The following is a 19,513-nucleotide window of genomic DNA, read 5'->3' on the forward strand; positions in this document are numbered from 1 at the left end:
AATGCATTGAAATATTTTTATTCTTCTACACTTCATTTTGTCTTGATTGGACTCTCATAACGATGGTTTGGCACCCAGGGCAGTATATTTAGTTTGTGTGGTTTGCTACTACAGGTGTGTGCACGTGTGTGTTAGGGAATACCTTAGGCTTGAACCCTGTACCTTGTATGCAGGTGTTAAAGACCTGAATTCCCTACCCACCACCATTTGTAAATAAAATTGCAGATTTTTGTCTTATATTTGATCTGATCTGTTCCTCATAATATCTGTGGTTTGTAAATGGTGCAATGCTTGATATTTGATGGTGCAGTGGTAGCATTGTTGCCTCACAGCTGCAGCTTCTCAGGTTTGATTCTTGGCTGGGGTTCCTTCTTTGTGGGGTCTGTATCTTCTCCCTGTGTTTGTGTGGGTTTGCGTTTGTGTCCTCCCATGTTGCAAAGACATGTCTGCATTATTTCTTCCTGGGCCTCTGCTGAAAATTGTTTTTTTGTTCCAAGTCAAACTGTCCTGATTAACAAATGTTAAATAAAATTGACAGGCATTTGAATTTCAGACTTCAGGTTTCTGAATGTTTTAATTCCTTACATAATGGATGGTGCAGTGGTAGTATTGTTGTCTCACAGCTATAGGTTTTTCTGGTTTGATTCTTGGCTGGGGTGCCTTCTGTGTGGAGTCTGCATCTTCTCCCTGTGTTTGTGTGGATTTGCTCTGGTGCCCTGCCATTTTACAAAGACGTGTCTGCAGTATTTCTCCTTGGACCTCTGCTGAAAATTGTTTTTGTTCTGTCAGAAGTAAAATTGACAGGCATTTGAATTTCAGACTTCATGTTCTTCAGAAAATACATAGTAGCACAATCTACAACCTTTTTATTCTAGCAATTTTCTAAGTTTATAAGATGAATATTTGAAATTTGTCCCTATTTTTGGGACTGTATTCCCCCATTATTGGCTTCGTCCAGGTTTTTTGTGCTAAGGTTGACAGCTATTGCAAGAACTGAATTCACTGAATATGTTTGAGGGCTGTATTCCCTCATTACTGTGTTTGTCCAGGTGTTTTGTACTAAGAGGTTGACCGCTATGGTGAGAACTGAATTTACTAAATGATAGCTATTTAAGTTTCAGTCTTCCTCTCTTTTACAAAGCAGCTGATTTGGCTTAGTGGTATGTTGCTCTGACTGTTTTGCACAGTGACCTTGGCAGTAAAATGTATGGTGGTGACACAGCATTTCTCTTTCACAAAGCAGCTGATTTGGCGTAGTGGTATGTTGCTCTGATTGTTTTGCACAGGGACCTTGGCAGTAAAATGTATGGTGGTAACACAGCATTTTATTCTAGCAACTTTCCAAGATTATACAAGCAATGTTTAATGTGTCCCTGGTTTTTGGGCTTTTGACCCCCCCCCAATAAATTTTGGCTTTTTCCAGTTTTCTTGTGCTGCGAAGTTAAGATGCAGTTGAGTATTGAGTAGGTTTTACAAGTAGCTGAGAGCTGCAGGGGAACAGAAGTTTAGTGTTGCTTAAGTGATGTTGGTTTGCCTTGTTAATAGCACAACAGGTTGTGTACTTGCTTTTGATGCAGAAGGCTGTGGGTTCAACTCCCACAAGGGGTGGATGCTGCTGTACTGAGAATGTTCTCCTTGGTGAAGATACTAACTATGAGTCTGTTATCAGTTTGCCATCCATTCCTCTTGCAATATTACTAGCTTACCATTTTTTAATGTAATATAGGCAATTTATTCCTGAGGGGCAACAGACACTTTATTTTTCAATGAAACCATGAAATATAAAGGTGTTTGCTAGCAGCAACCTCTTCTTTAGTTACAGATTTCTTTAATGTGGAATTATTTAGATGACTTTTACTTCTTCAGAGATTATGCATATTTACTGATAATGGACTGTAGAATTGTGCATATTTACTGATAATAGACTGTAGAATTGTGCATATTTACTGATAATGGTGGACTGTAGAATTGTGCATATTTACTGATAATGGTGGACTGTAGAATGTTGCATATTTACTAATAATGGTGGACTGTGGAAGTCTGAGTAGACTTTTATGATGGAAATGTTCTGAACTGGGCAGTTTTGTCATTATGGGTGCATGTGTTTTGTTTCATTGCTTACTGGAAAAATGTTCAAAACAAATTTAAAATGCCCTCTAACAACTGTACTGTATTGTACAAGGAATATAAATTTAGTACAATGAGGAAGGTGTATCAAAGAGCACAAGTATGTTTCATATGCAAGGGGCCTATGATTTGAAAGCAGCCCAAAATTAATCTTTATCTGCCACTGGCAAAATGTATTTTCTTTGAATGTGGGTTTCAATGCTGTTTCAATGAATGTGAGTTTCAAGGGCAGAGAAGTTTTAATGCTAAGTCTGTTTTTCATTGTGAGACTGCATTGCTTTGTTTAGCAGATGTCTTAGTGTTTGTGCTGTAAAATACAAAATAAAACTTTCAAATGAAGTCCAGCTCATTATAGAAGTAAAGCAGTATGCACATTAGTGTTTATGGTGAATGGAGTGAAATAGTCAAGTAATGGATCATTGGAATGGCTGCATAGGCTCCATGCAACCATTATTTTGTCAGGGGAGAAGGGCAGCAAACTGAGACAGGCCCAGCTGAACTATACCTCCCAACTGTCCAGATTTTCTAAGAATGAATAGATTTTTGCTTCTTATTTTTGGTTTGTTCTTCATAAAATATGTAGTTTTCTGGCAAATCATTTAGGACTGAAGTCACTAAATAATGATACACTGAGTTTCAGACTTCATAACCTTCAGAAAAATGCATACTAAAGTAAGAACTGTTATTCTATCAACTGTCTCAATTTCTACAAGATCAGTTTTTAGTACTGTTTATATGTTCCCCCAATATATTTGGCCTTGTTCAGATTTACTGCATTAACAGGTTGAGAGGTACATGCAAATTGCTTTATAGAATTAAGCATAGCCAACCTCTCAACTGTCCCCGATTTTGGCTCAGAATGCTGCTCTTCCCCCTAATAATCCCTCCGCAAAATAGCAGTTTTGGAAGAAAACATGTTGGGTTTACAATTAAGAAATAATTATAATAATCAAAGTTATAGATTACTTGAAATGCATGTAGATTATTTTATTTTGTCAGCTGCTCAAGTAAGCAGTACTAATATTAAAGTGTCACTTTTTTGACAGGCTCCCAGCTGTATTGTGTGGCTATTTCATATTTTTGCATCACATTTTTGGTCCATTTTTCATAAAATTGTGTGTTTTGGCAAATTAGTGACAAATCATTAAAGACTGAAGTTAGAAAATAATGACAGACATTTGAGTTTCAGATTTTATACCCTTCAGAAAATTCATACTAATGCAAGACCTATTCTATTATCTTTCTAAGTTTATTAGAGCAATATTTAAACATTGTCCTTATTTTTGGGCCTTTGTCCCACTTCTGTGTATGGCTTTGTCCAGATTTCTTGCTCTGAGGTTGAGAGGTATGACAAATGTGTCAGGGCCATCACAGTCAGCCAGAGACATTTCAAATTGTGACATACTTGTTGCACCCCACTCCCCCATGTAGTGACTCTGGATGTGTCCAAGCAAGGCAAGGAGTAGTTATGCAGTGTAAATGTGCAGTGTGCCCCCCCCCCCCCATCCAAGGTAGACACAAGTACTACCGTGGCTTTTCATCTGTCCTTGATTTTGCAGAATGGTCTGGTTTCTGTCATATTTTTGTACTGTTGATTTATGCTTATTACTCAGATGTATGCTTATTACTCAAAGTGCCTGTTGCTCTGTGTTTAAGTAGCAATGCTTTAATGACCATAAGGTAAGCTTGTCTGAGATCGTAAGATGCAAGTAAGCTTTAATATGCATACTGTTAAAGAATTGCCAACATTGAAAGCCTTTCTGTTGTTGCCATGCAGAGAATACTTAACTAGATAATGTATAAGCCTTTGGTATTGAAGGACAGGATTACATTTTTTTAAAAAGCTCACACTTGTTGGAGACTTCCAGTCATCTCTACAGGCTTTACCCGTAAACTAAACAGAATGCCAATCATGTGTGGTCCATAACTGTACAGTAATCCTTTAAGCAATGTATCTTGAGCTTGTTTCTTGTTTGCTTTTCATTTTTTACTTTGATCATGTTTTCCCCATAAAACAAGTAGATAGTTGTCAGGCAGCATGTCTTTTTTGGATAAGAAACATTTTTACAAGTGGGGGCATCACACAGATTTCTACTTTCAGCATGTTACTTGGTACTTTAATAAAGCTGAATATAAATTATAATTAGAACTGCAGTGCAAGGAGAAGTGGTTTGAGTTGAGTGCTGCTTGTTTTTCTTATACTTGATTTTGACTGGCATTCCAGTAATGTATTTAAAAAGTAATTTATTTTTTCATGCCTCACAACCTTTTGTTTCCATCTAGATATTAAGTAAGCTGTCATGCAGCCAATGCATTGAAATATTTTTATTCTTCTACACTTATTTTGTCTTAATTGGACTCTCATAATGATGGTTTGGTACCCAGGGCAGCGTATTTAATTAAAGTTAGTTTTTGTGGTTTTGAGCATAGCCCCTCCCCTTTCTAGTTGGCCACACCCCTTCCCCTTGACCCCACCCATTCAGCTGTCTCCTGCAGCCCCCCTTTGATTTGAAGTCACCAGCCGCCACAGGGAATAGTTAGATGAACATATTTGATTTCTTTCTTTGTGGCACTGATTTGTATTAAAAGGAATGACAGCTGCATCTGAAAACTAAACTTGAAAGCCGTATCATTATTCAAACTCCAAGTAATACTATTTTTCTCAAGTGCGATACTGTCAATCTGCCACTGATAAGGCACAATTTAAATGCTATTTTTTAAGAGGCATTGTTTTCTTAATCACTTTGTAGTTGGGATAAGTGACCTAACAATTAATTTGCTACTCTTAGTACCCTTTCTGATGTAACATGAGAGAAATTCAGGAAAGAAAGGTAAACATAATTATTAAATGATATATATTTTTTCCGTATGTGAAGTGTTTAATGTCGGACTGCTGGGAAGGAAAATCACTCTTTGGAAAAAAAAAACTTGACTTTTATGTGAATTTCTTCTTTAAGCTTACTCTCCTCAGTGGTCTGAGTAAATACTTATGAAGCAGCATTCATACCATGAGCATTGCATCTTCTCAGAGAGAAGGATTTGTCTATGCCCAACACAGTATCAAAAAGAGAGCCCTAAAAAGTTCCCCTACATTTCACTGAAAGTGTACTCCTTGAAGCTTCAAACAGATGAAGCAAGTAGGTTGAAACTTCAACTCAATAAATCTTTAAAAAAATACAGTATCTATGTAGGGGACCTTTGCCCCCTAACTTTTCTACATCATGTAACTCCACAGAAGTAGAACCACAGAGAAAAGAGAAAATCAAGCACAAAGTAATTCCTTTTGGACAACACACAGAAATTCCAAAAACAGTGAGTTCTTATGAAGAGCAATGACAAAGGAGTTCAGTATTTTGAGACCATCTGGCACGAGACACCATAATGGTAAGGTTTTCACCTCCCATGCACAAGGTACAAGATGTGACTCTTACCTCTGGCCAATGCCTGTTTGGAGGTTGCATGTTCTCCCTGTTTCTCCATGGGGTTCCACACACATCCCAAAAACATGCTGAGTGTTTCCATCTCAAAATCAACCAAGAATGGAGTTGTGAGCAGCAGCAGCAGCACAGACTGTAAAATGGTGCCCTGTAAGAGTAAGAGTTATATAGATTAACCACAGGTTGCACACCATGGCAGGACCAGCAACTGGATGGTGTAAAATATGGGCCAAGGTGATTCATCCATGTTGACTAATGTCATCAAATGTTCATGGTTATTTGCCAGTGATAAGTGGGTTGAGGACCCAGCAAGCTCCAACCTATTCCACTCATGCTGACAATGGGAGGGGTGTATGTGCCCCTATTTGCCAGTGAGTGCGCCCACCATAAAGACCAGCAGCCTTAATTCAGTAAGCTACTGGCTGGCTGGTGACCAGTTGCCCAAGCCAGGTTACTTGAGATAACAATGCTGAGTGAAATCTGGACACAAAAAAACAATCAACCTACCAAGCGTGGGCTAAGAATTGCTATGCTCAGTGTAGGGTCACTGACAGAATGCAGATTGGAAATGGATGACATGATTGTAGGAAGGAGACTGACATCCTATGCATCCTAGAGACAAAATGGAAGGGCAGTGCAGCAAAGCCACTTGGCTTAGGCCTATTATTTAGGAGGAGAACTGACTAGAAATGGTGTGAGAATTGTGTTGCTATAGATCCTTCAGGAGACAGTGAGGAATGTCATCAGAATTAGTGCCAGACACCAGTATAAGGACAGGACAGTATTCATAATCTCAGCCTATATCCCACAGCAGGGTTGTGATAGTGAGCAAAAGAGTGCATTCACTTAGCAGTTGCAGGACCTTCTAGATAAAGGAGAAGATCATGAATTGGTGTCAATAATGGATGACCTGAATGCACATATCAGGATAGGTAAAACGAGATATGATTATGGTCTGAGTCCACATGGGTGGGACAACAGGAATAAAGAAAGAGAGGCCATTCTAAACTTCTCTCACAAATGTACTTGATGGTGGCCAACACATGGTTCAAGAAGAGATACAGTCATGAGATAACATACAAGAGTGACCAACATGCAACTAGTGTAGAATACATCCTAGTAGGGAAAGGGCAGTGTGCTAGGATTAGCAATTGCAAATTCCTTCCCAGTGAAACAGTCATCCCACAGCATAAACCACTGGTTGCAACAATCAGCTTCAAGCAGTGGTCAGAGTAGGCTCTAAGGTCAACAGAGACCATGCTGAAGACCTGGAGGTTGACTGGAGAGAAAGCCTGAATGCAGAAGTCCAGGAAATCATCAGAAGAATGAAGGAATGAAGGAAAAAGTGGGTGATAGAAAAGATGGACCAGGCTGGAATGGAATACTGGTTGGCTAGCAAAGAAGCTAAGAGAGCAGTTGTAGCTGAAAGGAACAATACATCAGAGGCACTCTACCATCATCTGGAAAGTGACTTGGTAAATGGCACAAAGAAACTACCAGGTTGCAAGGCAAAGACAGAAAGATAAAGATAATAGGCAGACCCACTTTCCTAGGGATGGCAACAACAACCTGTTCACCAGTCCACAGTTTCTAAATAAAGAAAATCCCACAGAAGATGTACTCTCCCAGACACAGCCTATGATGAAGTAAGAGGAGGAGCCCCCATAGAATAATTAAGAACAGTACTTAGGAAAATGAAGTCATGGAAAGCAGCAGGCTCAGATGAGATCACAGCAGATATGCTAAAGCTGTTGGGTAAGATATAGCAGAAATGGCTTCTGAGGGTACTCAGCAGTATGGAGCGAAAGACGTATCCCAAATAACTGGAGAATAAGCATACTAGTGCCAAGGTTCAAGAGCAAATGGGGCATTAACACTGCAGGCATTATAGAGGTATCAAACTCTTGTCATGCAGCATGAAAGGTCTGGAGAGGGTGACTGATTAACATGAATATGCAGATTAGTAGAAAGTAAGACGGGAGATGAACAGTTTGAATTCAGATCAGGATGGAACACAAATGACCCAATGTTTGCAGTGAGACAGATACTTGAAAAGAAGTTAGAGATGAGGAAAGACTCCAACTAGGTATTCCTAGACTTACAGGAAGCATATGATTAGAGCCCAGGAAAGCTAATTTGGGCAGTCCTACAGTGGTTGAAAGTTTCATAAACGCTGGTAGAATTAGTGTAGGCTATGTACAAGGACTCAATGACTAAAGTACGAAAAGTATTCTGTCCCACAGAGGAGATTTCCAGTGAGACTTAGTATACATCAGGGTTCACCTCTGAGTTCACTGCTGTTCATACAGCAAACAGGTCAGAGAGGACAGATCAACTTGTTGCATGCAGGCAATGTGGCATTACAGGCAGAATCTGAGCAAGAACTTCAGCAAATTATAGTGGAATGGAATGCAAAACTGAAGGCACATGGGATGAAGGTGAGTACAGATATAACAGTTGTAATGACAGCAAATGGGGGAAATCAGAAGAAGTTGAGAACTGAAATAAAAGGGAAAATAGTGGAACAGGTTAACAGTTTCAGATGCATGGGGGGGGGGGGCTTAGGAGAACAGAAGCCTGAATGAGGGGGTCAAAGCTAGAATCAGAGGGGCTGTAGCCAACTGGCAGAGAAGGTCAGTGATTGTGTATAATTGAAGAATACCAAAGAATCTGAAAAGTAAGGTGTACAAAACAGTGATGCAACAAGTACTACTATATGGTAGAGAAACCTGGCAGTAAAGGCAGAGCAGTTGAGGAAGCTAGAGGTGATGGAAATAAAATACAAGAGATGGGTGATAGGATGTACATTCTGAGAGAGATGAAGAAATTAGGACATTAGAACAGATGTCAAAGTAGCCCCAGTTGCAGAAAAGGTCAAAGAGGACAAATCATGGTGGTTCAGGCACTTATGCTGAAAAGTGGAAGACAATTTGATAAGAAGATTTGGGACAGACAGGAAGAAGACAAAAGGCAAAATAGGGGGTCAAGCGAAAAGATGAATGGATTGTATTTGAGAAGATCTTTAAGAGTCAGACATGAGTGTTGAAGAAGGTAGGAAAGTGGCTTTGAATAGGTAGAGATGGTGACAGCTGAAATGACACCCTGACCCCATGTAAAAAATGGGAGAATTAGGGTTGTTGATGATGATGATGATTCAGTATTAAGTAGATCAACTCAGTGTATTAGAAATGTTACCCTTTCAATGAGGAGAAGGGAAGCCAGCCCTCAACATCTTTAGAATTTAAATTAGGTACATATAACACACAATATTTCATACATAATATTATACCTAGATTTCAGTGTATCCTACTGAGGCTGGCAAAATACATATAAGTATAAAAAAGGGGTTGCAGAGATGTTTTATACAGATATACCCAGATAAGTAAATGTGAAGATAAGTAAATGTGAATGATTGCATTAGTAAGAAAGACATAAAGTGAAAGATGAAATGTTTGGTTATTGTGGAAATATATAGGTTACCTAAATTTCAGAAGTCACCTGCTGTCTTCGTGGATTGGTGTGTGATGGTTGCAGCTGTGCCAAATATCTCCTTGGCATGTTTTTTATATTGATGATTTTAGATGCAGCTCAAACCTGTCAACCTCTTACTGTAAGAAATCTGGACAAAGCCATAAATAATTGGAGGACAAAGGCCCAAAAATAGAGGCAATTTTTAAATATTGTTCTTGCAAACTTATAAAGTAGATAGAATAACAGGGTTTGCATTATCATGAATTTTGTGAATGGTGTGAAGTCTGAAACTCAAATGTCTGTCATTATTTTCTGAGTGACTTAAATCTTCAGTGATTTACTGGTGATTTGCTAGAAAACCCCAATTTTATGAAAAATGGCCCAAAAATTATGAGGCAAAAATCTGGACATTCTGTGAGAATCTGTACAGTTGAGAGGTATGATGCAGCTGCATTTAATACTACTGTTTTGAGTAAGTGTTATAAATATGTGATCGCAGTTACATTGTCAAGTGAAGCCCTGATTTTGGCTTGCATGGTGATGCTTTTATGTGCTAGTTTGTCCTACATCATAGTGCTCAACTAGTGACCCTTGAAATAGCACCATGATTTTAATGTGAATCAGGCTATCATCAGCATTAATGTTTAATAATGCATAGAAATGAGTAATTGATGACTGAGAAATAAAAGGTGACCATATGTGCTGTTTATGTATATGGAGACATGTTAATATCCATCCAGATATCCATTTTCTAATCTTTTGGTCTTACTGAAGGCCATAACGACAGCAATCTGAGCAGGACAGACTGGATATTCCTATGATCAACAGACCTAGGTCTCCCTAAGGGTTCCTGAGTCAAACACAGAAATGCTAATCAACATAATCTCTTCTTCATGCCTTGGGACTGCCCTGAAATCTTGTTCCCCTTAGCTGTTCTTGGAACATCTCTGATATGAGGTGATCTGGGATATTTTTACTAAATACTCAAACCACTTCAACTGGCTCCTCCAACCCATGGGGAGCAGTATTTCTGAGACACTTCAACATTGTGTGCTCCTCCCTTTGTCAAGCAGAGTGACCTATCAACCTCCTTAAGGAATGTTGTTCCTCCTATTTGTTTCTGTGATCTCCCCTTCTCCGTTAATACCTAAAGCTTGTGACCATAGATGACAATTAGTAAATGAAGCGCTTGCTAAGCTGAGAGCTTCATCACATAAATTATTTCTCATTTCAACACCACTGACCATTTCAATGCTTGCAATGCAGCTACTGCTGCTGTGTCCATCTGCTGGTCTGTCCCCCAATTGCCTCCACTTGTGCTTGTGAAGAAAACCCCAAGCCTTGGGTTAGCTGCTACCTTCTCACCAGTAGAAACTATTCTACTATTTTTTGGGAAGAAAGATGACTTCTAACTTGGAGGTGCAGAATTTCATCTGAAATTGTTCACAGTCATTACTGTACCTTTACAATGTGCACTGAGGATCACATTTTCTGAAGGCTAGAGTGACAAAGCTGCCAATAAACAACACAGGTATCATGCCCCTAGACTCGATAGTCTTCCATACAAGGCTGTACATTGTTATCTTGTCTATGAGAAAAAGATAGAGACAAGACACATAGCTTGTGGAGTGCTAATGATGAGAACATGGACATAACTCTTGTTCTGCAAATACAGATACTGACTGGAGGGCAAGAGCAACCATGGCATCCCCCTATTGTTACAGCACCTCTCCAAAACATCTTGGGCTACACAGTCACATGCCTTCTGCCACACATCATATGTACACCATATTGGTAAATTCCCATGCCTCCAAATACTTGAGCAGGGACAAGGAGTGAATCCAATGTTACAGTTCATGACAGAATCTATATTGTTCCTCTACTGAACATAGTTACTATTCCAGATGTTAGGCATAGGATTTCCCAAGAAGGCTGAAGAGGAGGATGCCTTCATAAATCAAGCATACTCTGCTGTCACCTAGTTTGAAAACAGGATATAATATCCTTGTTTCTCTGTAGGCCCTGTACTCATCCTCTATATAACATTGAAAGGCACATATTCTACTATGCATCATCAACATCAGCATGTTCAGTATTCCAGCTGGATCTTATCCACTTCTGCAGCCTTGGAACTATTTAATCACCACATTGATATCATCTATACAATGCTACCCAGTGCTGGCAGTTTATTGTGGCACAGCCTTCCCAAATAGAACATGTTCATAAAATTTAACATTTCCTCAAAGACTGCATTCACCTCTTATCTGTATTCTCGGGTCTATATTAGAATATCGAAGTTTCAAAACTTTGAATGTTCTAATATCGAACCCTATTACGTGAAAGCTAAAAACATTGAACATACAGAACAGCAATTTTTTTCCTAGGGAAAAAAAAATTGTTGTTCCAAAACACATACACACAACACAAGCACACCAAACAAACAGCAATCCACACACATGCACCTAAAATCTTACACCTAACCCTACACTAAACTATACACACTCCATTAACTATCTACTTACCTTAACTCAAACCCTAAGGTCTGTCACTATCGCATACTTACCTGATCCGTGCCCTAACTCACCTACCCCACCCTAACCCTCACGTCCACACAATCGCACCTTACCTGACCCATGCCCTAACCCTAACTCACCTAACCCGCCCTAACCCTCACGTCCACACAATCACACACATACCTAACATGCACCCTAATCCTAACTACCCTAACCCACACTCAATCGCACACTTACCTGAACCCGACCCGTAACTTTCCACCACAGCACTGAAAATACTGAAGCAACAGAAATGGACAACCAAATTCTTTCCCTAGGGAAAAAATTTGGTTTTCTGTTGCTTCGATATTTTCAACTTTCGCATAATAGGGTTCGATATTAGAACATTCGAAGTTTTGAAACTTCATTGTTCTAATATAGACCCATATTCTCTTGTCTTCTCTTCCTTCCCCCTCCCTTTTATGTATATAATAACCATATCATACATAACCATCTGCTTATTAAAATTTCAAGTTAATAACCTCCATTCTTCTGAATAGAGAAGCCTCAAATAAGTAAACAATTGTCAGTTATGAAAAAAAGCATTATTTCTTTGGCAGAAGGTTAGAATATAAACTTCTGTGTGAAAAATCTTATGTTGCTTTCGCCAAATCATAATACATGTAAGAGAGCTAAAAGCTTAGTCTAAAATATTCATCATTAAAAGGCTTAAAAGGCACTCTAGTGATCAGCATAAAGCAATTAGCCACCAAGCATCTGCATCTGTAAACAGACCTCCTAAAATGAAGACTTCCATCCGTGGATGCTAGCATCCAACAGAGAGCTAACCACCCCACAGGAATCACCCACCACCTCCCATGTTGTTTTAATCTTAGATGTCACATTTCCATATTATAACTATTATTTAGTAATATATGTACTTACCGTCTCTGTTTAAATTTAATAAGACTTTATTTTAAAGTACGATATCTTATATAAGGATACTTCTTTTCACTAAGCAGCCACTACAAGAAGCAATCCATCTCCATTTTCTCAAGACATCAGTATGACAATTCTATCAATTCTCCTTTTAACATTGTGAATATAAGTAAGTTATTTCTCATCTATGTTTGTGTTGATATACTATTCACTTTTTGTATACCAGAAAAGCATATTACTGAAAAAGTATAAAGTAGATTTTGAAAGTTTTCTTCCTCCCTTCTATTATTCAGATCTACTCTCAGCAATTGTGATCATTTGCCCTTATGTGATGCCATTAAAAAGTCTAAATGTGAACGAAATATCTGTCTCACTTTCTTACAATAGCAGGCACTCATTTCTTTCCCCAGAACAAAACACTGTCCACCTCTACACTCTATATTATCACCACTCCCATAAATCTAATCGGATATCAAGTCATTGCTTCAGCTATTGCTTCATGGTCTATATCAAGGAAATCATCTGTGAGATTTAGTACATGATATACAAACTGTTTTCATGGTAATTCAGACACTGAATTCTGTCAGTGAATCCAAAATCAAAGAAGTATTAGTTCTGTTCTACATTATTAATCATATTTAGGAATATTATGTTTATTGTAGTTATGTCACTTTTCAAACAGCAATACAAAGGAAAATATTCTTATTCATTAAAGTACTTTTCTCTTTAAGACAGAAATAAAAAAAAAATACATAAAATGGGTCACATTGATGACATAGTCTTCTTCTTCTTCTTTCGGCTTTTCCACAGCAGATCACATGTCCGCTCATGATTGGCAGTGGAGTTTTACAATGTCGAGTTGCCAGCCCGGCACCCAACCTTCCACAGAAGGCACACACACACACTCATACCTAGGGCCAATTTAGAGTGTCCAATCCACCTACAGCATGTCTTTGGGATGTGGGAGGAAACTGGAGCACCCAGAGGAAACCCACGTAACCACAGGGAGGACATGCAGACTCCACACAGAAGGCACCCCAGCTGAGGATCGAGCCAGAGAACCTCTTGCTGTGAGGCTACAACGCTAACCGCTGCACCACCATGGCTGCCCATTGATGACATAGTCTAAACATATTAAAAAGGAACATTAGAAAAATACTATTGTTAGTGAAGTTTTGTTTCTTTAAAATGAAAGTTATGGGAATGGGTTTATTATTGTATAGCATATATATGTATTGGATTTAGGTGATTTATAAGTAATTGAGTTACTATACATACATTTGTTAAAACATCAGGAAGAAATCATTTCTGAAACTGTGCAAGAGCCTGACACAGGAAAGATACCTCTCAAATGATGTTTAACAGACAAATCTCAAATAGCAGATGTAGGTATTAGAATGAGTGAAGTAGCACTTTACTAAATAATATCAAAATAGAAAAGATTATAGTAATATAAAATAAAGACTCACCTGGGGATTCAGTAAGCTTCTTTTAGGTTTCATGTGAAGCCTACATAGAGTTTTTGTGTTAACAGAATGAGCTGCAGTGCTAATTACATAATCATACTGTACATCACCTTACATGAATACAAGAAAGGTTTCATGGCCAGCTATAGTGTTGCTAGCCAGGAAACTGTGTATAGCAGCATGAGCTCAGAAAGGAGAAGCATCTGAGTTTGCCTATGAGAAAACCTGCGCCATGAGATTATGTGGACAACCACAATGACTACCAGGGCTGAAAATACTGCAATAACAGCAGTAATAAGACAGCAGAGAAAAGTGTACTGAGTGCAATGTGCACTAAAGCAAATAATGGGGGTAAACGGCAAGGGCAACTACACAGAAAGGTACACTGGGCAGGGAAATTGTGCTGTTGGAAATGTACACAGACATGAATGATAGGAATGAATAAAGAAGAAAAGGGCATGGTAAATATAGAAATGTCCCTAAGATAGGATATGCCAACGTACAATATATACACTTCCACGACAAGTTAGTAGCATACCATTATGCACATATGTATATAGCACAGTACATACTGTTGTTTTACATCTCCTGAGTGAGTATATTATGATATAAACACACATGATAGTATATATGTGATGGTCACACAAGATTATGTGCCAATATAGGTGAATGGTTGAGATATAAACATCACTGACATGTTTACTTGAGAGGACACTTAACAAGGATGGTATACACAATAGAAGGTATGTGTATACTCTGAAAATATGCAAAATGATGCTTGAATATGACTGACATGTCACCATAGCTCTCAACCAATCAGGGACACACAGCAACAGACTCCTGGATAAAGAAAGAAAGAAAGAAAGAAAGAAAGAAAGAAAGAAAGAAAGAAAGAAAGAAAGAAAGAAAGAAAGAAAGAAAGAAAGAAAGAAAGAAACCAGCACAATCGTGGATGCTTTTAAAATATTATGAACATTAACTTGTGGCATTGATAGAATATGTGATCGTAACTTATTATACACATTCTGTAGGAAATAACTTGTATAACTGTAATGATTGCTAGTATTTTATAAGGGGAACTCACCACCCTGGTAAGTTGAGAAGTTTACCTAACATATAAGCCACACCCCCCCTGGCAAGAATTAAAGCCATGTCATCAGTGTTGTCACTGAGCTGTGTATTTACTGGGTGCAACACAGGCAGACGTATCGCACATTTGTCTAGTAGAACACGTTGAAGGTAAGCCTGCACTGTCAAGTCCTAATGAATATGCATCCCAGAGAATAGTTCTGTATGGTCTTCCAGATGTGGGAGCTCACTGTGACAGATGTAATACACTTGACTAAAGCATCCCTGTCTGACATAGGTATTGGCTATACAGATAACAACACATACAAAAACTATACTATTATGAGTGGTTTACCTATACACAGTTGTGTATTGCATGCATCTGTCACATGTGATAGCAATGGATATTGCCTGAAGCACCTGCAATTGATGTGTGAATTAAGAAGTGATCTATTGTAATGAATTGTACAGCAGTACGTGAGACTGATGGCAATGCATCAACTGTGCCATGTGTATAGAAAACACAACAGTGCAAAGTGAAGTGTCAATGATTGAGGAAGCTGTCATGTAATATTGTACACATACCTAAAAAATACATGGCGCGTACTATGTGCATGTCAAAACTCAGCACATGTGCCACACGATCACTGTCACTCTGGCATTGCCAGTGAAAATGTTCATACTGCCATAAAATCCTAACATCTATCCATAAGTTTTTATGCAAACTATCAAGGGTAATACTGATGTGATGTAGTGGTATGTCTGTGATGCAGTACAGTCACACTATAGCTGTACCAAGGCCACAATTGCACTTCAAGCTGTACATCTCCTTCATATAAAACCTTGGGTATGAATCACATGTGACACAGTGGCACTGTTAACAAAGTCATACAACTCTATCTATTTCACATCATCACATCAGTAGTACATCATATTATCAGTGGAAATGTGTGGGTGATGGCCCTGACACCATATATGGACACATTACATCTGAGGTGGATGCAGTTCATGCAGAACATTTAATAACACAAGTATTGTGTCAGCTAATATTAAAGAGATAGGTACTTTCCCATGTAACAATTGCTCCATTTGTAAATATATAAATACGGAAATAAAAGAAATTAATGGAAAAAAAAATCTCCAACAGAGCTAGATACTCTTGTCTTAATACAGGAGTTATTTATGTTATTTTTTGCTCTTGCAAAAAATATTACATTGGTGAAACCAAACAGACTTTGTCCCATAGAATTAAGGAACACGTTAGAGATGTGAGAAACAGAAAGATGAATAGTCCCATCTCAGAGCATTTTAATAATAAACATTATGGCAATTTAGATTGTATGAAGGTTTCTGTTTTAGAACATGTACCACTACATTTTAATAATGTTACTCTTCAAAAAAATGTGCTGAGACAAAAAGAATCGCTTTTAATTATGAAATATAATACTTTAAGTCCTTATGGACTTAATAAGGAATGTAACTGGCACAGTTTTATATGATTGTTGCAACTTTAAAAGTTTAAGTTTTATAATTGAATAATTAATTGATTGTTTAAATGTATTAACTGATGAACTTTGTTATATATATCACCTTGTATGTGCTCCACATTTTTTACTCTGTAAAGGCTGTTGGCCGAGGCGCTAGAGAAGTGAGATTTGTCTGCTTATTAAATTTTAGAAAGTTGAGCTGTTACTCACTGGTGTTTTTGTGGTCGTTGTTATTATATGAATACTCAGAAGTGTTGTTGCTGAACATAATACCTATTTAGGTACACAAGGTGGGTTCTGCATGATGTAATGCTAGCACCACCACAGAAGTCTAGCTTGCCCTCTGTCAGAGTGCATTTTATAGTGGATGGCATCATCAGTGTATGCTGAAAAGAAGATGTTGGGAAGACTGTCTAATATTGCTGTGAACTCACATCCTATATAAAATTCTCCCCAGACTGCTAGTTGAAGATGGACAGCCATGGGTAGCCTTATGCTGACACAAGTCTACACACACACACACACACACACACACACACACACACACACACACACACACACACACACACACACACACACACCCACACACACACACACACACACACACACACACACACACAACACAGGTCAACTGCTGTGAGATTAGAGCCCTTCCCTGCCTAGTTACCCAAGTTAAAGAACACAATAGTTAATGCTAGCACCACGACAGACATTTGACTTTAACAATGTCATAGTGCACTTTATAGAGAGTGGCATCATCAGTGTATAATAAGAAGATGTTAGGAGGATTGTCTGACATAGATGTGGACTCAAATCCTGTTGTAAAATTGTCTCCAGACTGATATTTGAAGGAAAACAGCAGTAAGCAGGCTTATGCTAACATGAGTCTGCACACACATATCCACAAGTTGAGTGCTGTGAGATTAGAATCCCTACCTTTCATAGGTTCATAGGATCATACTAGGCTATCTGCCCTAGGGCATTTATAAGCCTAGCCAGAGTGTGTGTGGCTTTCACCACCCCTTAGGATGAGAATACTATACCCATTAGTTTGCTGTGCCTCTGTCCAGCAGTGACACAGAGATGATTCCTGGGGTAAACCTACGATCTCCCATCCACTCGTCAAGATTTCTCTTGAACAGAGTCAGTGAGGGGCTCTGCCTCACATGGACTGGGATTCTGTTCCATAGTGTAGGGAGTCTCTGGGTGATGAATCTGTCCCTCCAGCACGTCCTATTTATATCCGTGTTGAGGTTTAAGTCTCTTGCTCTCATGGCTCTGGTGGATTTGGATTTTTTGAGGTGGAGCATGTCCATTAATTCCGGGTTGGACATGGCCTTGTATATCAGGCACAGATCACCTCTGAGCAGACAGTATGCGACTGAATAGAGCTGGAGTTTCTTCAGTTGGGCATCGTATGACATATGTTTGAGCCCCTTTATCCTTTTGGTGAGGAACTTTTGGGGTCTTTCCAACTGCTGCAGGTGTCTGGTAAGGTACATTCCGAATGGGGCGGTGTACTCAATCATTGGTCTGATAAGTGAAGAGTACAGGGGTACAATGACCTCTCCTGATCTGGATGTGAATTCCTTCATGATCAGGTGGGCAATGTAGAAGGTCTTCCTAACCACTTTGGCAATGTGAGTGTCAAAAGAGAGGTTACTGTCAACTTGGGTCCCCAGGTCCCTGATAACTTCTTCCGTGTTTAATGGATTACCACCTATGTGGTAATTAGGGTTACCTTGTTTTTCCCAAAGGGTATGACTATACATTTTTGGCATTTAGCTTAAGGCCATGGCTCTGGCACCAGTTATCCATTTCTATGAGACCTCTCTGGAGGATGTCTGTGTCTGATGGAGTGTCAATTATGGTGCCCAGTTTGCAGTCATCTGCAAATTTTGTCAGCCACAATCCCCTATGTTTGCCTGCACTTCAGAAAATAAACGCCGAACAAGAGGGGCCCAGTACTGAGCCCTGTGGGACACCGCCGTGACCGGCTTAGAGTCTGACATGGCACCAGCAACTCTAACCCTGTGTGTTCTGTCCTTGAGCCAGTTTGCAACCCATCTTGTGACATATGGGTTTACATCTAAGCTGGTGAGCTTTTCTATGATGCCCGAGTGGGGTATTGTGTTGAACGCTTTTGCTAGGTCAAGGTAGGCTGTGTGAACTGCCTTACCCTCATCAATGGCCTTAGTGACTGTTTCAAAAGTCGACCAAGTTCAAGAGGCAGGATCTGCCCTTGACAAAGCCAAATTGGGTAGGATCCAGTGTCTGTAGGTCCCCAATGTCTTTATTTATGAGTTCCATTATGATCCTCTCCATAGCTTTGCAGACAAGGCTCGTCAAGCTTATGGGGCGGTAATTTCCAGGGTCCGTAGAAGCACCGCCTTTGTGGAGTGGGACCACAGTTGCCATATGCCATTCTTTGGGTACGTATCCTGTAGTAAGGCTAAGATTAAACAGCAGCCTTATGTGTGGGTTTAGTTCCTCATTGAGTTCGTGTAGCACACAGCCAGGGACACCGTCCGTTCCCATTGATGCTCTCACCTGGGCATCTGAGATGTTTGGGAGGCTAGACTCTGGTGGGATAGATATTTCTCCTTTTGGGGGGGAGGGAGGGGAGAAATTTGCACTGAACCTGTCTGCCAGTATGTTGGCAATGTCTGTGGGTTCAGTGATTTTTTTATCATTTTGGACTAATTCTGAGCATATCTGGGAGTTTCCACCCAGGTTTCTAACATAGCTAAAGAAGGCCTTATGATTGTCTTTTGTGTCATTAGCAATTTTTCTCTCAAAGTTGGCCTTGGATGATTTTATGAGTGATCATAGTTTTTTGCTAGTATTGAACAGAGATGCCTTCCCTTTTAGGGATTTTGCTCTGTCATGTAGTAGCTTTATCCTCTTGTTGTAGAGTTTGTTTATGGCTGGGGTCCACCATACCGGGCGCCTGCCTTTGGTGGAAAGGGTCTTGATTTTATTAGGGATTGCTTGATCCATACATTCCTGGAGGTGCTCGTAGAAGG

Source organism: Protopterus annectens, chromosome 2.part1, assembly GCF_019279795.1.
Source record: "Protopterus annectens isolate FY-2018-M chromosome 2.part1, PAN1.0, whole genome shotgun sequence".
In the NCBI taxonomy this organism is placed as follows: domain Eukaryota; kingdom Metazoa; phylum Chordata; order Ceratodontiformes; family Protopteridae; genus Protopterus; species Protopterus annectens.